Source organism: Pseudopodoces humilis, chromosome 17, assembly GCF_049639895.1.
Source record: "Pseudopodoces humilis isolate 2021_Gansu_Grassland_sample_001 chromosome 17, ASM4963989v1, whole genome shotgun sequence".
Taxonomy (NCBI): Eukaryota; Metazoa; Chordata; class Aves; order Passeriformes; family Paridae; genus Pseudopodoces; species Pseudopodoces humilis.
In genome coordinates this window covers 643,867-661,726 of record NC_142216.1, presented here as the reverse complement: position 1 = coordinate 661,726, position 17,860 = coordinate 643,867, and the positions used below count along the sequence as shown (strand labels likewise).

The following is a 17,860-nucleotide window of genomic DNA, read 5'->3' as shown; positions in this document are numbered from 1 at the left end:
CCGTGTCCTCTCCAGAAGTGCTCGCCCTGCTTCCCGCAGTCACATCGCATCCACGCCGCTCTGAGCCACCCACGCTCGAGGGCTCATTAACGTCGGAGCTGGTACCCAGGTCCAGCTGGTTACCAATGGTAACACCGGGGGAATCCAGGTCCTACGAGTCTGTACCAGAAAACCCTTCCACAATTGCTGTGCCAAAACATTGGAGAGGTTCATGAGGCTGTTTGCCTCCATTTTCGTTTGAGGAGGATGAAGGATGGAACAACTGCCCCGTCCATCAGTGCAGACAGCTGCTGCTCTGGCTGGTGGCCTTGGGACAGAGGAACAGAGGGACAGAGGGAGAGAGGGACACAGGGACACAGGGACACAGGGACACAGGGACACAGGGACACAGGGACACAGGGACACAGGGATGTTGCTTGGCTGGCAGAGCTGCTGCTCTGGGTGTGGTGCTCACAGTGAGCAGGCTCCTGGCGTGGGGAGCTGACAAAGTTTTCGATGGAGGATGTATCAGGGAGTGAACAGTTCGGGTGTAATTCCGTGCATTCAGCGCCATCTACTCTTGTGTGGGGCTCAACAGGCAGCCCTAATCTGCTTATGCAATGAAGCTTAAGTTAGCATCCTGAAAAGCCATCTGGGTTTTTGACATCTGTAGATTTACTTAAAATTAGTTTTCTAGCTGGATTTCTTAGCAAAATAGTTCTAAGGTCATGGATCCGCTTATATTCCAACAGGGATAGATGATTTGTGTTATTAAGAAGCTTCTGCTTGAAATTACAGTGTCTTGTACAAATTCCAGGAGGAGAATTAATGTAGGTAAAGGATTGGATTAGAACAAATTGTGCTGGCATTTATATTTAATATAAGGAAAAAATATAAGTTCTTTATAGGCACAATGGTCTCTGCTAATTGAAGAGAGGATGAACATAGTTTTTCCCTGAATTAGGAAACACAGGCTCCTGATTTTTATGTTTCTCAAATTTTTACATTCAAAGATTGTTCACTGCTCCCACATCACGACAGCCAGGGAAAGGGGCCAAGAGGAGAGGTACTGTAGAATTTTTGGAGAACGAAAGTTCATGGCAGGTGTCACAAAATCATCACTCAAGAGTTAAATCCAATTGAAGTTCCTGGAAAGATTCCTATCCAGTCCAGCAGGCTTTGGATTTGGCTCTGATCAGTTTTGTGGGGTTTTGACACTGATACAGTTTCAGAGGTGGATTTTTCAGTGTCCTTCCCCAGGTAAAAGCCAAAGCCGTGGCTGTGGTGCCAGATGTCACTTTCTTGTCCCGGTCCGAGTGGTTCGGCTCTGCCGGTGCTGCTGCTGCTGCTGCCATGGAGCTCCAGCTGTGGATCTTCCCTGGCCCCATGCTCAGGGCTGGCTGCAGCTGATGCACCTGACAGCAGGCTCCAGCATTCACCTGGAGCAAAAGAATTCCTTCTCCAAATCTCCCGAAATAATTTCATTCCAGTTGTCCCAAGCCATTTCATCTGAACTTTGAGGACCAATAAAACTGACATCTGGCTTTGCATGGAACATGGCATCTCCTCTGCAGCTGCTTGGCCATAATTGTTTATTTAGATGCTGCCAACTGTGTCTATGTAAGCATTAATCCATCAAGCTGCTGTGAGCAGGTTAATGGGCCTGAACCTGGGAGGTGTCTAACACAACTGGGAAGGCAGAGACAGAGGTGGTCTCTGCAGGGCCGCTCAGGAACTCCTGTGAAAGGCCTGTGGAGGAGATCTTCCTAGCCGGAAAAGAGTGATTAGTTCCAAAGAAGGGAGAATGCAGGGAAGAATGGTGTTTCAATACACCAAATACACTGTATGCTCCAAATACCACTGGGAAGGTAAATGCCTGTGCTTGGCACGAAGATAAAGAACGTTTTTCATGTGCAAATCCGTCTGAAAGCGGCCGAGGTGGAGCAGCGGGGGTGTGAGCTGAGCAGCTGTCACAGGGTACAGCGTGTGCCAGGGACGCGCTGCACCACCAGCGCTGCACCACCAGCGCTGCACCTCCAGTGCTGCACCTCCAGTGCTGCACCACCAGTGCTGCACCTCCAGTGCTGCACCTCCAGTGCTGCACCTCCAGTGCTGCACCTCCAGAGCTGCACCTCCAGTGCTGCACCTCCAGAGCTGCACCACCAGTGCTGCACCTCCAGAGCTGCACCACCAGTGCTGCACCACCAGTGCTGCACCTCCAGTGCTGCACCTCCAGAGCTGCACCACCAGTGCTGCACCTCCAGTGCTGCACCTCCAGAGCTGCACCTCCAGTGCTGCACCTCCAGTGCTGCACCTCCAGTGCTGCACCTCCAGAGCTGCACCACCAGAGCTGCACCACCAGTGCTGCACCTCCAGTGCTGCATGGCTTTTGGTCCCTGCGGCCCTTTTGGGGCTGGCACGGCTGTGTGTGAGTCCGGGAGCGTTCCCCGGGGGAGCCTTTCCCAAAAGCAGCCCTGCGGGCCAAGCCCGGCACTGCCCGGAGCTGTTCTCGGGGTGATTCCGGCACTGCCCGGAGCTGTTCTCGGGGTGATTCCGGCACTGCCCGGAGCTGTTCTCGGGGTGATTCCGGCACTGCCCGGAGCTGTTCTCGGGGTGATTCCGGCACTGCCAGCCCAGAGCTGTTTGTGGAGGGGCCGGCAGGGCCACAGTCGGGCTCCAGCCAGCCCCACATGGGCCGAGGCACGGCAGGGCTTGGGGACAGGCTGGGGTTGGCCAGGACAGCCACCCCTGAGCAGCTCTGTGACACACAGCTCCTGCCAGGGATGAGCACAGGACATGCACTGGCTATGGCTGGATTTCTGACCAGAACCATTTTGTGGGTTCCCCCCCATTATTGCTTTAATGACCTTAAAGTAAAACCTCATCTCCAAACTCTCACATTTTTGAAGAGGGTGAACAGCCTCTGCTTGGGTCTTCATTTTCACCTCTTTTCAGCCTTTATGTTGTGATGAACTGCAAGCGTGCACTTGAACATCTGGTGGCGGTGGTGCTGGGGCAGGGGCTGTGCCAGCAGCCGGGCTGGCTCAGCCACCATCGCCTGGCCCCGTTCTGGGCTGTGGCAGCACCAGCAGAGCCCACACCCTGCCCCTGTGCGGTCACACAGCCCCGCCGCGGCTGCTGCCACTGCCAGGAGGGCAGAACAGCAGCGTGGGAAGGGAGAAGGGCTGAGCTTCCACCGGCGGTGCCCACACAGCGGGATGTGTGTGCCTGCAGGGCAGCTGGCACCTCAGTGACACGGCCAGGCACGGCATGGCACCAAAGTGCCAGCCAGCCCCATCTCACACGGCTGCCACAACAGCCCGGAGCCGAGTCCCTTCTCTCCAGAGGGGCTGACAGGCAGCACGGTCTGATGTGGTGGAGCCTTTCCTTGCACTGCCCCTTCGCAGCTGCACACGGGGAGCAGCCCAGGCAGTGCAGATGTGCAGAGGAAGCTGAGCTGTTCCTGGAGCTCTGAAAGCCAAAAGCTGATAAATGCTGCTCCTGCAGGCCCTGCGCTGGCTCCGCTCCCTCCGGGAGCCTGAGGATGCTGCGGCCTCACCTCGCTCTGTGCAGGAGCTCCTTGCAGCTGCTGGCAGGAGGCTGACGTGCAGAGATGTTTGTGAAGTAGCTTCAGAGTATCCTGGGATAAACAGATGAATCCTCTTGGGTGGGGATGTGCAGGAGGAAGAAATGTCAGGCGATATTCCCCGATGCCTGTCCATTGGACGCGATTCCCTGGGATAATCCTGGTGTCTGCTTCACAAGAGGATCCATTTGGGATTGCTGCCGCCAGCTGGGGCCTGTCACTGTGCGTGTGTGACTGAGCTAAAGGGTCCCATACTGATGTGCCTACCACTGACTCATAAATTCATTGTGTGGCAGAAATTTGACTCACAAAACTGAGCAGTCTTTGCACAGTGACACCCACAGCTGTGCTGTCAAATGGGCAAGATGTGGGAGAGGAACATCACCCGGTCCTCTTTAAACCGATACTGTCACATGATCCAGGAGCTGCTTCTGTCTGGTTTTAAATCAGTGAAGATCAAAATGACCCCAAAGCGAGCAAAATGAAGTCTAATCCAATGAATAATGCAGGCTTCTTCCCCGCTGACAGGAGATGTTTCTGTTTCCAGGTAATTATTGTCATCATCGATGCCTCTGGTCCCTCTTGCCAAAGCAAACCCTCTCACCAGGATGATCATCTGCAGGTGGTGGGGCTGCAGCCAGCCAGGTCTGTCAGTCTGTTCATGGCTGAAGGACCTTGCTCCGAGCTTTTTTGCTCTCCCAGTTTTCCAGGGCAGGCTGGAAAGCCTGCAGAGCTGTTGATTAGAGTTACTTCATAGATGAGAAATGCTGTTATTTATTGGAAACCAGTTGTGTCATATCTGACTGTCAGATTAGGCCAAGAATCTGCTGCTCAGTGAGTAAGCAAAGCAAAACTTGATGGAAGAGTTGGTTGGATTTAGGGCTCAGAGTTGGTTCTAACAATCACAGAAGGTGATGCTGAGGAAGCAGCAAGGATGGCTTTGGGCCCTGGCTGTCTCTGCCCAGTCCTGACTGGCACTGGTGACCCTGACCCTTGGGTGTGACCTTAATGGGCTGTGACATTTCTGTCCGCATCTGTCCCCTGCTCTCAGCACCTCGTGAGGATGGGAGCCCCCACTGTGTCCCAGCAGCTGCACAGCAGCCAGGCAGGCTCCTGCCAAGGACCTTGTCCCTCTGTCCCTGTCCCTCTGTCCCTGTCCCTCTGTCCCGTGACAGGGGGAAGGAAGGGGCTTTGTGGGAGCAGATGAATCAGCCCTGCTGCAGACTTGCTGGGCGGGTTGTGGCCCGCAGTTTGTGCTGTCCCTGCCTTGCCAAGCTGCCAGGAGGGCGATGTGCCACTGGGAGCAGTCCCTGGGGCTGTGTGGAGCCAGGGCCTGGCCGTGGGCACAGCCCTGGGCACGTCCTCTCCGTCCCGGCCAGCGGGGAGGGACTGGAGGCACCGCTGCTGCTCTGTGATCCAGAAAAAGACCAAAATGACTCAAGGATTAACCAAGGAGGGCTGGCATTTAGGGGGGGAAAAATAAAAATCGATGTGTTTGAAAGAGCAGCCTTGAGCTGGCTGTTTGCCAGGAGCAGCCCACGAGGTCACAGAGCCCCGTTTGGGGAGCTGAGCAGGGTTGGCAGGAGTGTGCCAGGGAGGGGCACCGGGAGCGCCTGGCACGGCTCGGCACGGCTCGGCACAGCAACGGCTCCCACCAGCCCCTTCCTGCACCCCCTTCAGCCTGGCCAGGTCTGGCCTTCCCCAGTTTGCTGAAATGTTGCTCTGGGTCTCAGGAAAACAGAATCAGAAAGAGTGAAGGAGTGTAAATAAGAAAACACAGCCCGAGATTTGCCGTTCAATAAATACCAGCAACATATTGTGCACACAGACAAACACTTCCTTGTAGCAGGTTGGGATTTTTCTGTCCAGCCATCCTGGATTTGTTTAATTTTGTAACCACAATATTTTCTCAGTTTTTCCTCTTTTTTTTTTTTTCGGCTTTTCAAGTTCAAGGCTAATGTACAATAAATATGGAGACACAAAGCAAAATCTAAATTACTTCTTTGCACACAGAAAGAAGAACCCGTTTTGCTTTGCATTTTCTTGCTCAGAATTGTACTTTTATGTGAAGGGAGAAAATAGACTAAAGTGCTTTAGGCCTGGTGGAATCACTTCAATTGACACCGAGGTGTAATGCTGCCTGAGCTGGCCAGACCCAAGAATCCCGTGGCAGTGATTCCCCTGCTACTTTCAGATGTGCTCAAGTGAATTCTGGAATACACTCAAACTTTGCTGCCATTACTGGGCCTCCTATTGCTGCTCCCAGTGCTTAAGGAGCAGTGGAGCTGAAGCTGGGATTTGCTGGGGTAAGGGAGTGTGTGCTGGGGTGATTTGGGAAGTGCTGAACACCAGAAATGTCTCCTGGCTTCATCCAGGGCGGCTCTGAGGACTCAGTGTGATAGCAAAGCTCGGTGCTGACGTGTCCCCTCCTGGCTCAGAGCAGGAGCCTGGCCTTGGCCCAGGCTCCTGGACCTGGCTGAGACCTCCCCAGCAGCTCTGCTTGCAGAGAGGGACTTTTCACCAGGGCTGGAGTGACAGCCCAAACCATCCCATGGTTCTGCCGTTCTGTGACCTCTGTTCCTTGGAGAGATTGTCCCCTGGCTTTGTCTCTGCTAGCAGGGGCTGAGCAAATGAAATAGAGAATGCCCAGCAGGGTCCTGGCTGGGCTGTTTTCCTCAGTTTTCCCAAAGTAGCTTGCTAAGTCAGCTGTCTAACGGTGTTTGAAGGGGAGAGGGAAGTCTGCAGCTGTTAGAATTGTTTTGTATTTCAGTAGCTGCTCCGAGCTGTGTTGGAATGCCCATAAATGTAAATTGGTCAATTGGAGGGTGACCCTGGTGACCCCTCTCTATCGACTCTCACTCATGTCCTTCCCATCCAGAGCTGTTCATACATCACTTGTGTTACAAATTTCCCTGCGCTGCCTCTGAATCTCCTAATGACGTGATTAACGATTTCCAGGAGCTCATTGATTAACTGTTAGGGCAGCTAAAAATTCCTCTACCAGAAACAAAGTGAGGAGAACTGTGGTCATGCTGCTTTGCAATCCATCCTGGAAACCCTGCTGCTGTGGTGTTGGAAAGTGAGTACAACATCCCCAAACATTGAATTCCAAGGAGAAGCAGGATCCTGAGCTTTGGGGAGTGTTCCTAGAACGGTCTGGAGGGAGCAGCACCCTGGATCTGAGCAGGGGCTGCAGCTGGGAGCAGACCCAGCACTGCCCTCCTGGCCTCAGGCTTTGGCCAGGGCCTCAAAGTCAAGTTTAGAGGAAAAAAAACCTCTCTGCATATTTCGGAGGAGACTCATTTCAGGACTTCAGATTGAATTTCCATCCAATTGAATCAGTGTGTATTTTTACAGCGGAATTAAATCAGGCTGAAATAGAACCCAGTGGAACATGCTGATTTTGACTGAATTTTGCACTTTGAATATTTTCAAAGCCAAAAACTCTAAGCAAAGCTTGAGTGAGGAAAGACCACACCACCAGAGAGCTTGGGAGAGTGTTTGTGCTCCTACAAAGGGAATGTCACTGGATTTCTCTCAGGCAGGGCTTTCACTGGTGTGGGCACGTCCAGCCCTGGTCCCATGAAGGATCTCAGAGGCTGATCCCGAGACAGGGAGGTGAACATGGCTTATTGCAAATCTGCCCTTTGATAAAAACGTGACTTTTGACCACCACTTATGCTAAATCTGCCACCAGGACCCATGATGGGGCTTTCACAGGCAACTGGAAGAGAATTTTCTCTCCAGTGCCATTGCCTCAGTGTGCTGTCATGTGGCAGGTGAGTGTAGGGGAAACGCTGAGCTGCCTCGCTGAAGACCTCAACCCCCCTTTTCTAACGTGCCAAAATCAATATCAAGGAATTGGAGGAGTTACTGCTTGTTCTAAAAGTATGTGGGCTTTGGTTTGCTTTGGTTTTCTCTCCTGACCATCAGTCAGTGCAGGGAGCTGGACCTCCAGAGGCTGCCTGGTGCTTTTTCCTTTGGTTTGATGTTGCAGCATAACTGTGGGGAAAATAAATGACCATTGTCCTCTTGTGGAATTGCAGAGGGAATTCTGTTTCTGAATTAATGGTCCGGTGCTGGTCAGTGGTAACATAATTTTTATGCATAAATAATGCCATTTATTATATTATTGATGCACTTTCTTGTTGATGTTATATTTATAAGCAGGAGAGCAGCTCCGAGGAGCTCGGGTTAATGGCAGGAGCTGTGCTGAGCCCAGCAGAGCTGCTCCAGCTCGCAGCATTTGTGCAGCTGTGCCCTGGCAGTGTGTGCTCCCCTGGCTGATTGCAGAGGCTGCCATGGCAAATCTCTCATTGTCACACAGGGAACGTATTTCATGTGCTTTGGTTAAGTGCAGCTGGGCTTCCTTGAGAGGTCACTGGTGGAAAAACATTGCTGAAAACTTCCTGGAAGCTGGGTTCCTTCTGTCTCGGGAGTCTGACTGTGACACGCTGTGACAGAGTCCCAGAATCCCGGGATCCCTGGGGCTGGGAAAGCCCTCCCAGCCCATCGAGTCCCACCTGTCCCACCCTGTCCCCAGCCCAGAGCTCTGAGTGCCACCTCCAGGGATGGGCACTCCAAACCTCTCTGGGCAGTTCCAGTGCCCGAGCTCCCTTTCCATGGGGAAATTCCTGCTGCTGTCCACCCTGAGCCTCCCCTGGCCCAGCCTGAGGCCGTTCCCTCTCCTCCTGTCCCTGTTCCCTGGGAGCAGAGCCCGACCCCCCCCGGCTGTCCCCTCCTGCCAGGGACTTGTGCAGAGCCACAAGGGCCCCCTGAGCTCCTTTTCTCCAGGCTGAGCCCCTTCCCAGCTCCCTCAGCTGCTCCAGCCCCTTCCCAGCTCGGTTCCCTGCCCTGGACACAGCACTGGAGGTGCCCCAGCACAGGGGACGGGCACTGCCCCGCTCCTGCTGCCCCCCCGGGGCTCTCCCTGTCCCCTCCTGCCAGCCCTGCACACGATGACTTTGTCCCGATCCTGCCATCCCCTCTGGAGCCACAGCCTGGTACCTGGAGAGGTTTTGTACCCAGGGCCTGAGGAGGTTCCCTTGGGCACCGTTTAACCCAGCCCACAGGCGGCTTCACTCTCCCTGGCAGAGCCACAATTACCAGGGTGCAAACCCTCTCCTTTCTAGCTGGGAGAAGAGCAGTTTCCAGGTATTCTTGATTTCATTAATTTGTGAGCATTCAGGAGAACAAACCCTCTATTCTCTCAAGTCAATGCACTTGTGTTACGTGAGGATTAAATCATTCCCTTCCCTCAGAGTAGAGTCTGCAGACAGAAACCTTCTCTGCCTTCCCTTGCGTAGACAAAGAATATTTAAATAAGGATGCTGATAAAAATGCTTCCATGAGTAAAGACTTGATTAAAGAATCTGCTGCTTTAAAGTCCTGTAGGTGAAGGCAGAAGTCAAGAGGTGCCATTTTGTGCAAAGGGATTGAGAAGTTCAAGTTTGGTCTGCGGGAAGAGTTTTCACAAGCCAGTGACATCTCCAGTGCTGGGGAGAGCCCAGGTCCCAGATCTAGTGGTGTGGAAGATCAAATCCTGCACTATCTCATTCCATTTCTCAATCTTCAAAATACTTGAGTTGTACCTTGGAAGCATCAGTGTTCACTTTATACAAGTTCTCTGCGTTTAAGAAGCCCAACTAATCTTTGCTGTGCTGAAACTCGAAGGGCTGGAGCTGATCCATTTGAAACTGTCAATAATTGCATCCCTTCCCTCCAGCAGCAGCCCACGTGTGTCCCTGCAGGCTGGAACGAGGCAGGTGGCACGTTGGCAGCCAGGCCCTGCTCGTGTGGGAGGATGACAGATTTGCCCACCTCTCCCTGAGCATCTCCACAGCCTCTTTGGTTCCAGCAGATAAACCGGGGGATTGGGGCTGAGGCTGCTCGGTTCCTGTCATGGGATGGCTCCAATCCCGGTGCCCCTGTGCCAGCCCCAGACAAACTCACTGCAGGGCCACAGGGCCTTGAGCCTCTGGCTCCAGCAACAACAGAGCTGGGACCAAGCCAAGCCTGGCTGTGAGCAGGCAGCAGCCCTGGATCCCACAGCATCCCTGGCTCCCACACCATCCCTGGTTCCCACAGCAATCCCTGGCTCCCACACCATCCCTGGATCCCACACCATCCCTGGTTCCCACAGCATCCCTGGATCCCACAGGAATCCCTGGATCCCACACCATCCCTGGTTCCCACAGCAATCCCTGGATCCCACAGGAATCCCTGGATCCCACACCATCCCTGGATCCCACACCATCCCTGGATCCCACAGGAATCCCTGGATCCCACAGCAATCCCTGGATCCCACACCATCCCTGGATCCCACAGCAATCCCTGGATCCCACACCATCCCTGGTTCCCACAGCATCCCTGGTTCCCACAGGAATCCCTGGATCCCACACCATCCCTGGTTCCCACAGCAATCCCTGGATCCCACACCATCCCTGGATCCCACACGAATCCCTGGATCCCACACCATCCCTGGTTCCCACAGCAATCCCTGGATCCCACACCATCCCTGGATCCCACACCATCCCTGGTTCCCACAGCAATCCCTGGATCCCACACCATCCCTGGATCCCACACCATCCCTGGTTCCCACAGGAATCCCTGGATCCCACACCATCCCTGGTTCCCACAGCATCCCTGGTTCCCACAGCAATCCCTGGATCCCACACCATCCCTGGATCCCACAGGAATCCCTGGATCCCACAGGAATCCCTGGATCCCACACCATCCCTGGCTGGCAGCAGAGCAGCCTGGGCTTCAGCTGAACTTTGCTTTTCCTGCTTTTGCTCGTGGCTTTGGTACCAACACCACCAGAATTCCAGCCTGGAGCAGAGAAGCTCCAGGGACCCACCTGTGCCCTTGCAGTACCTGCCCATGGCAGGGGTGGCACTGGGTGAGCTCTCAGGACCCTTCCAGCCCAAACCATCGGTGGTTCTGTGACTCTGGTACTGAGGAGTGTCTAGAAACATTCACAGATTTTCTTTGTGGGAAGACAATCCACCCAGAGCCAGCGAGGGAAGAGCAAGCCCTCCCCCAAACCCTTTGGGAGCAGCCTCTGCTGATGGAAGTGCAGCAGAAATCCAGCATTCTCCCAGGGAAAGCTAAAAGCTACATGGCAGATAGTAAATAAATAATTGCAGGGAAACATTGCACATAGATTTCTTGGGGAACAGAACTTAATTAAATTTTGTGAACATGCCTACATAGTTCCATTGATCAGGAAAAAATGGATATGGGCTACGTCTGTAAGATTTACTTGCTTGCTTGTGTTTTGCCTTTCTTCCCTCCCTCAGCTTCATTCACTTTATATCCTGCAGTGGTGAGGGAGCACATTTCTGGTTTTCCTCCGTGAAGAAATTGATTCTGAGCAGCACAGGACATGATGTATGGTTTGTAACTCTACAATATTGCTAAGCAAAAAAAAATCACTGAAGAAGGCCATGCAGATATTATATTAATTTCCATTTAAAATGGATTTCTTCCCACTAGGACCAATAAAAAATATGCAAAGACTTTCAACAGCCTCTCTAGTAATGATTAATTAAAAGATGTGATAAATCTTGCTAGGCTAATTTAGCAAAGTAGGTTTTTTTAGACACTTCACAGGACATTTTTTGCCATTGAATCCAAACTTATACCTGATTTCACAATACCAGCCACTCTGGCTCTGGGTGGGATCTCAGCATCCGTTTGTCATCCCAGGCAGAGTCAGGGGTGAGGATGGCTGGTGCCTGGCACAGGAGCAGAGGGACAGGACAGTCACAGTCCCCTCTGTGGCCAGCACAGGGCACGGGGTGGTGCCAGGGCACTGGAGCTTCCCCATGGAGTGATGGGTCCCCACTGCAAAGGCTGAGCTCTCCTGAAGGGCTGATCTCCCTCTGGAAGGGCTGATCCCCCTCTGGAAGGGCTGATCCCCCTCTGGAAGGGCTGATCTCTCCTCTGGAAGGGCTGATCCCTCCTCTGGAAGGGCTGATCCCTCCTCTGGAAGGGCTGATCCCTCCTCTGGAAGGGCTGATCTCTCCTCTGGAAGGGCTGATCCCTCCTCTGGAAGGGCTGATCCCCCTCTGGAAGGGCTGATCTCTCCTCTGGAAGGGCTGATCCCTCCTCTGGAAGAGCTGATCCCTCTCTGGAAGGGCTGATCCCTCCTCTGGAAGGGCTGATCCCTCCTCTGGAAGAGCTGATCCCCCTCTGGAAGGGCTGATCTCTCCTCTGGAAGGGCTGATCCCCGTCTGGAAGGGCTGATCCCCCTCTGGAAGGGCTGATCCCTCTCTGGAAGGGCTGATCCCCTCTGGAAGGGCTGATCCCTCCTGAAGGGGTGCACATGCTGCTGACTGCAGGATGGTGAATGGGTGCTGCTGTGGAGAACAAAATACATTCCATGAGAACCCAGAGGATTTTTTCCTGTTCAGACATCCTGCCCAGATTTCCACCGGGGCTATGAGGGCTCCCAGGGTGCTGCTGCTGGCCTGGGGCTGCTTCCCCTGGCCTGCTTTGCTTTGCCCTGGGCTGGCTCCAGCTCGTTCCCCTCCCAGTAAAGCCCCAGCCCCAGCAGGAGGGTTGGTGAGTGAGGGGGCTGCTGTCCCTGCTGCGGGATTGGGAGCTGGCATATTGGTGAGGCATTAAAATTCCAATGGAACAGATGGTGTCAGGATTCTAACTTATGCTTATGAGATGCAGATGGTCCAAGGAGTGAACTTGTTCACCAGTTATTTTTATTTTGAACAGGTTAAGAACAAATTACTCTCTGAGTATTGTTACTGCTCTGCTCGTCATTTCTTCTTTCCCCGAGTGTGTTTGTGTCTGTGCATGTGTACAAGTCTCAGAGTCTCTTTTCCATGGAATGACAGGCTGAAATAGCCCAATTTCTGCCTGGAGCTCCTCTCTCTATTTTATTTCCCGTTCCCCTGTGCTCAGCCCAGCCTCCTCTGGACGTGCCCAGGGCAGGTTGGTCCTGCACAGGCAGGGCTGCCTCACCTGGGGCACTGAGGATGGCAGGGCAGCTTTCTGCTCTTGGTTGTGCTGGAGTAAACCCAGGTTGACCCCGCTTGGACACCAGTAAGGATGTGATTATCTAACCCTGCCATGAAACACGGGGTTGTATTTTTGTCATAATTTATAAGCTCGTTTCATTTTTTATAGAAAGAAAATACATGTACTGCTACAAATTATTAATGTCCACCTGAATATTTTACAGGCAGCACACAGCACTCATTTTCCTGAGAAGGCCCCAGTGTTCGGCACAAAGCACCTGTGCAGGTTTTCCTGGTCCCCCTGTCCTGTGTCACAGCTCAGGGAGGGACCCAGGAGCTCCATTTCAGCCATGTCCTGGCTGTGCCTGGGCTCTGGCTCTGCTGGGGCTGCGGTCAGAGGCAGCTCCTGGGAGGGCTGAGGTGTGACAGGGCACACGGAGCTGCAGGAGGTTTGCTCTGTGCAGCTGCTGCCAGCTGCTGTTGGTGTTTCATTTAGAGCCCAATCCAGAGAGCAGGAGAGTCCCAGAGCTCCCTGTGGTTGAAACAAGCTGGAGGTGTTTGAGATCTGTAGATTGGGGAGAACAACATTTCCCAAGGGTTACAGCACCGGGGAAGTGTCTGCCCAGCTTACTCCTAACAAGGAACCTATTGCTGAGGTCTGACTGTGATCAAGTGCCTGGGCCAGCAGAAATAAATCTTCCTCTGCTCCCTGTCCTCGGTGCATTTCCCGTGTCCATCCTGGAGCAGGGCTGCAGGGAAGGGTCCCACAAAACCCCACAAACATTTGGGGAGGGCAAAGGCAGCAGGGCAGGTGTGGGGTGATCAGGCTGAGCTATTCCTCCCTCGCCCCTGCTGCCATCACTCATCCTCTCTCCTGCATGCAAATGTGCAGCCACAGATCTCCCTGCTGCAGCCCACGGTGCTTTGGTGGCTCTGTTCCCACCTCCAAACGCAGCAGGTCTGGGGGTGCAGCACTGAGGGGATGAAGGCACCGGGACCCCTCATCCCACCCCCTGCTCAGGGCCCTCCCTTGACACTTTTTCTGCTTCTCGGGAAACTGGTGGAGATGTGAAGGGTTTTGGAGGGTTCAGGGGCTGGCTCAGAGCTGCAGGGATGCTCAGGGGTGCTGGAGGGTTCAGGGCCTGGCTCAGAGCTGCAGGGATGCTCAGGGGTGCTGGAGGGTTCAGGGGCTGGCTCAGAGCTGCAGGGATGCTCAGGGGTGCTGGAGGGTTCAGGGGCTGGCTCAGAGCTGCAGGGATGCTCAGGGGTGCTGGACCACATCTCCAAAGGCTGTGAGACACCTCGGCCCAGCAGGGCTGGCACGTCCCCTCCCGCTGGGGCAGCCACGCTGATGGGCTGGGTTTTTGGGATTCCCTGGAGCACAGCAAATCACGCTCCCTCCTATTTGTGATAATTAGCGTTTTCCATCGTTGTCCCGGATGAGCCGGCACTGACCGGGAAGGCGGTGCCATAGCCAGAGGTGTTGGAGCTCGCTTGCTTTCCCTCGAGCAGCCGGGCAGGGCCCGAGGGGAGCATTGCTGCTCTGCTGGGGCTGGGGTAGCCCTGGGGGCTGCGGTGGGTGAGGATTTCATGGCTTCATCCCAGCGCTGGGAGCGAGAGCCGCTGACTCCCGTGGGGGCTGCGCTGCCCCGGCAGGAGCGCTTCCCTGCGCCCTCCTCGCTCCTCTAGGGCAGAAACACCCGGCAGCTGCTGCTGCTTCTGAACCCGGGCATCAGAGGGCTCTGCCATACCAAATTCTTGCACTTTACACCGTGTTTGGAACCTTGTCTTCAGAGCCTGAGCGCCTCTGGGATGGGAGGGTCGCGCTCTGTCCCCAGGGCTGATCCATCCTCATCCCCCGGAGACCCCTGGGCCGTGGGGCGCTGCTGTCCCCGGCTCCTGCGGGGAGCAGGGTGAGGCTTTCCCCTCTCCTGGGATCCGCCCCAGCCCCTGGAACCGGGCTGCTCCATCCTCCCGACCGTTCCCAATTCCCTCGGCACACTCCTCCCTCCTGCCCGCTCCCTGCCAGCCGTGCCCGGGGGATTCCTGTCCCACGCAGCTCTTCCCACACATCGCTGCACCTCCAGCTCCACCTGCACCTCCACCTGCACCGCTTGGAGTCCAGCCAGGCCTGAAATCAGTGTCTCTTTATCTGCCAAGGAAACCAGAACCTGATTCCAAGTGTCCTCTGTCCTGCTTGGTGACAGTGACCATCACCTTGGGGCCAAGGAGAGTTTCCTGTACCCAAATTTCCTGTGCCTGACCCTGCCAGGTTTCTCCACTGCAAGGAATAATCATCAGGATGTTTTGGTGAGCCAAGTAAATGGAATAATAAGCGGAATATCAGAGACACTGGAAAGTGTTTGCTCAGCTGGAGTGACAGCCTCAGTCCCATACTATTTTTCTGTTTGCAGATGCAGCTTGTACAGACCATGGCTATAGGACAGATTAAATATTGTTTGAAAAAGTGATCAGAGATTTTGTTTGCAACTGTGCTGTAGCTCTTCTCCAAATATTGGAAGGATTTTAAATTGGTTTGTATTGATAATGGCACTGTAATGCCTTTCCTTGCTTGTACAGATCATCAGTGGTTTAATGTGCTTATTCCCAAGGGATGCAGTGACTGAAAAGAAGAGATTAAGATAAACCTTAAAGAATGTTTCGTGGGGGAAAATTGTATTTCCTTTGAACAGGCTTTGTGTAAGGCCTTGGCTTGTATTTGTTAGTGCTGCTGTGAGCAGTGGGCACGGCCATGCCCGTGTGCCACACTCTGAGCCCCGGTGCAGAACGAAGATCCAAGTCAGGGATATTCCAGGAGCCTTTCAGAAAGGGGCTCCCCCCATGTCCTGTCCCTGGGGCTGGGCTGGTGGGGTGCTCCTGTGCCTGTCCCTGTGTCCCAGCAGGGCTGGGGGGCCCTGGGGCTGCAACACAAAGCTTCCCCTCCCAGCTGGGAATGCAAACAGGGAGACCTGGGCTGTGTGTGCTGCAGGGCTGTGTGTGCTGCAGGGCTGTGTGTGCTGCAGGGCTGCAGGGCTGCAGGGCTGTGTGTGCTGCAGGGCTGCAGGGCTGCAGGGCTGTGTGTGCTGCAGGGCTGTGTGTGCTGCAGGGCTGTGTGTGCTGCAGGGCTGCAGGGCTGCAGGGCTGTGTGTGCTGCAGGGCTGCAGGGCTGCAGGGCTGTGTGTGCTGCAGGGCTGTGTGTGCTGCAGAGCTGCAGTGCTGCAGGGCTGTGTGTGCTGCAGGGCTGCAGGGCTGCAGGGCTGTGTGTGCTGCAGGGCTGCAGGGCTGCAGGGCTGTGTGTGCTGCAGGGCTGTGTGTGCTGCAGGGCTGTGTGTGCTGCAGGGCTGCAGGGCTGCAGGGCTGTGTGTGCTGCAGGGCTGTGTGTGCTGCAGGGCTGCAGGGCTGCAGGGCTGTGTGTGCTGCAGTGCTGCAGGGCTGTGTGTGCTGCAGGGCTGCAGTGCTGCAGGGCTGTGTGTGCTGCAGTGCTGCAGGGCTGTGTGTGCTGCAGGGCTGTGTGTGCTGCAGGGCTGCAGTGCTGCAGGGCTGTGTGTGCTGCAGGGCTGCAGTGCTGCAGGGCTGTGTGTGCTGCAGGGCTGCAGAGCTGTGTGTGCTGCAGGGCTGCAGTGCTGCAGGGCTGTGTGTGTTGCAGGACTGCAGAGCTGCAGGGCTGTGTGTGTTTCAGGACTGCAGAGCTGCAGGGCTGCAGGGCTGTGTGTGCTGCAGGACTGCAGAGCTGCAGGGCTGTGTGTGCTGCAGGACTGCAGTGCTGCAGGGCTGTGTGTGCTGCAGGGCTGCAGGGCTGTGTGTGCTGCAGGGCTGTGTGTGCTGCAGGGCTGCAGGGCTGTGTGTGCTGCAGAGCTGCAGGGCTGCAGGGCTGTGTGTGCTGCAGAGCTGCAGGGCTGCAGGGCTGTTTGGGCTGCAGGGCTGCAGTGCTGCAGTGCTGCAGGGCTGTGTGTGCTGCAGGGCTGTGTGTGCTGCAGGACTGCAGAGCTGCAGGGCTGTGTGTGCTGCAGAGCTGCAGGGCTGCAGTGCTGCAGGGCTGCAGGGCCCAGGCTGCCACAGCCAGGTCTGTCCTGCTCGCAGCCACTCCAGACTCATCCTCCTGATAAATCCACAATGACACCGTTTGCCAAAAGCTGTTTGGATGTACAGGAGTCACATCTTTACTGAGCTGTTCTGAACACGTCCACCTGGATACAGCCTCACACACAACAGCCCCTTCTGCAGGACAGGGACACGTCCCATCTGTCCCCAGAGGAGCTGGGTCCACGTGACGAGCCCTTGGAGCTGACGTGTTCCAACCACGAGTCCTGAGGAAAAATGGATCAACCTGTCTGTGGCAGCAGCACCAGGACTGCTGAGCCCATCCACCAGTGGGGTGAAATCATTTCAGAGAGACCTTTACGGGGTTTTCAGCCTTGCAGCTGAAGTTTGGGCTGCTGACACCCTGACAACAATGTGCCAAATAACACCCGTGCCACTGTGACCATCCAAAGCCACCAGAAACTGTTCTGCTTTCTACAACAAGGGAAGGTCTCCTTGGTTTTGGAGCTATCAGTTAAATACAGGGTGACACAAACCTGTCTTGTCACTGTTTCCTCCTCCATGGCCTCAGCTTTGGGCAGCTGGATGGGGACAAAGCTCAGGAGCTGGCAGTGCTGTGTGGATGTGCCACTGGGTTTGTTTATTGCAGTACAAATTCGACAAAAACCCCACACAACCAATATTTCAGCTGATCAGAATTGGTTTATTTGTTGGTTTTTATTGATGCTCTGATCTCTGGTGAGAAAATAATTGGCTTAAGCAGCAGAAGCCTATTCCATCTAAGCCCCGTGACAGCTTTGTTCAGTGCCAGCAGTAGGTGACCCTGCTCTGAGTAAACAAACAAACACTCTCACTTATGTACCAATTATGTGTCATGGAATGGAAACACTGAAGTACCCGCTTTGCTTTGCTCTAATTATTGTGCTGCCTCCCTGCAAATGTCTGTGCTTGGTTAATTGCAGTTTTTTAACTTTGGATTGCTCTGTGGGATATGGGCTGGTCAGAGCTCTGTTGGAGGGTGGCTGTGCCTGGCAGCAGCTGGACATGTGGGTTTATATTTCAGTATATTTCAGTATAATTCATATATCCACATTTAGCCCTGGCATTGGCTCAGCTGGGCAGAGCGTGGTGCTAATGATGCCAGGGCTGTGGGCTCGATCCCAGTGTGGGCCATCCACCCAAGGGCTGGACCCCATGATCCTTGGGGGGCACTTCCAGCTCGGAACATTCTGTCATTCTGTGACTTATCAGAGGTTGGGCTTGATGATCTTTCCAA

General features: G+C 54.5%; 1 protein-coding gene across 1 annotated transcript in view; it reads left to right on the top strand.

Moving 5' to 3' along the window:
• KCTD16 (potassium channel tetramerization domain containing 16) overlaps positions 1 to 17,860 on the top strand; it is a 52,307-nt gene that overhangs the window by 2,327 nt on the left and 32,120 nt on the right. The window lies entirely within an intron of this gene.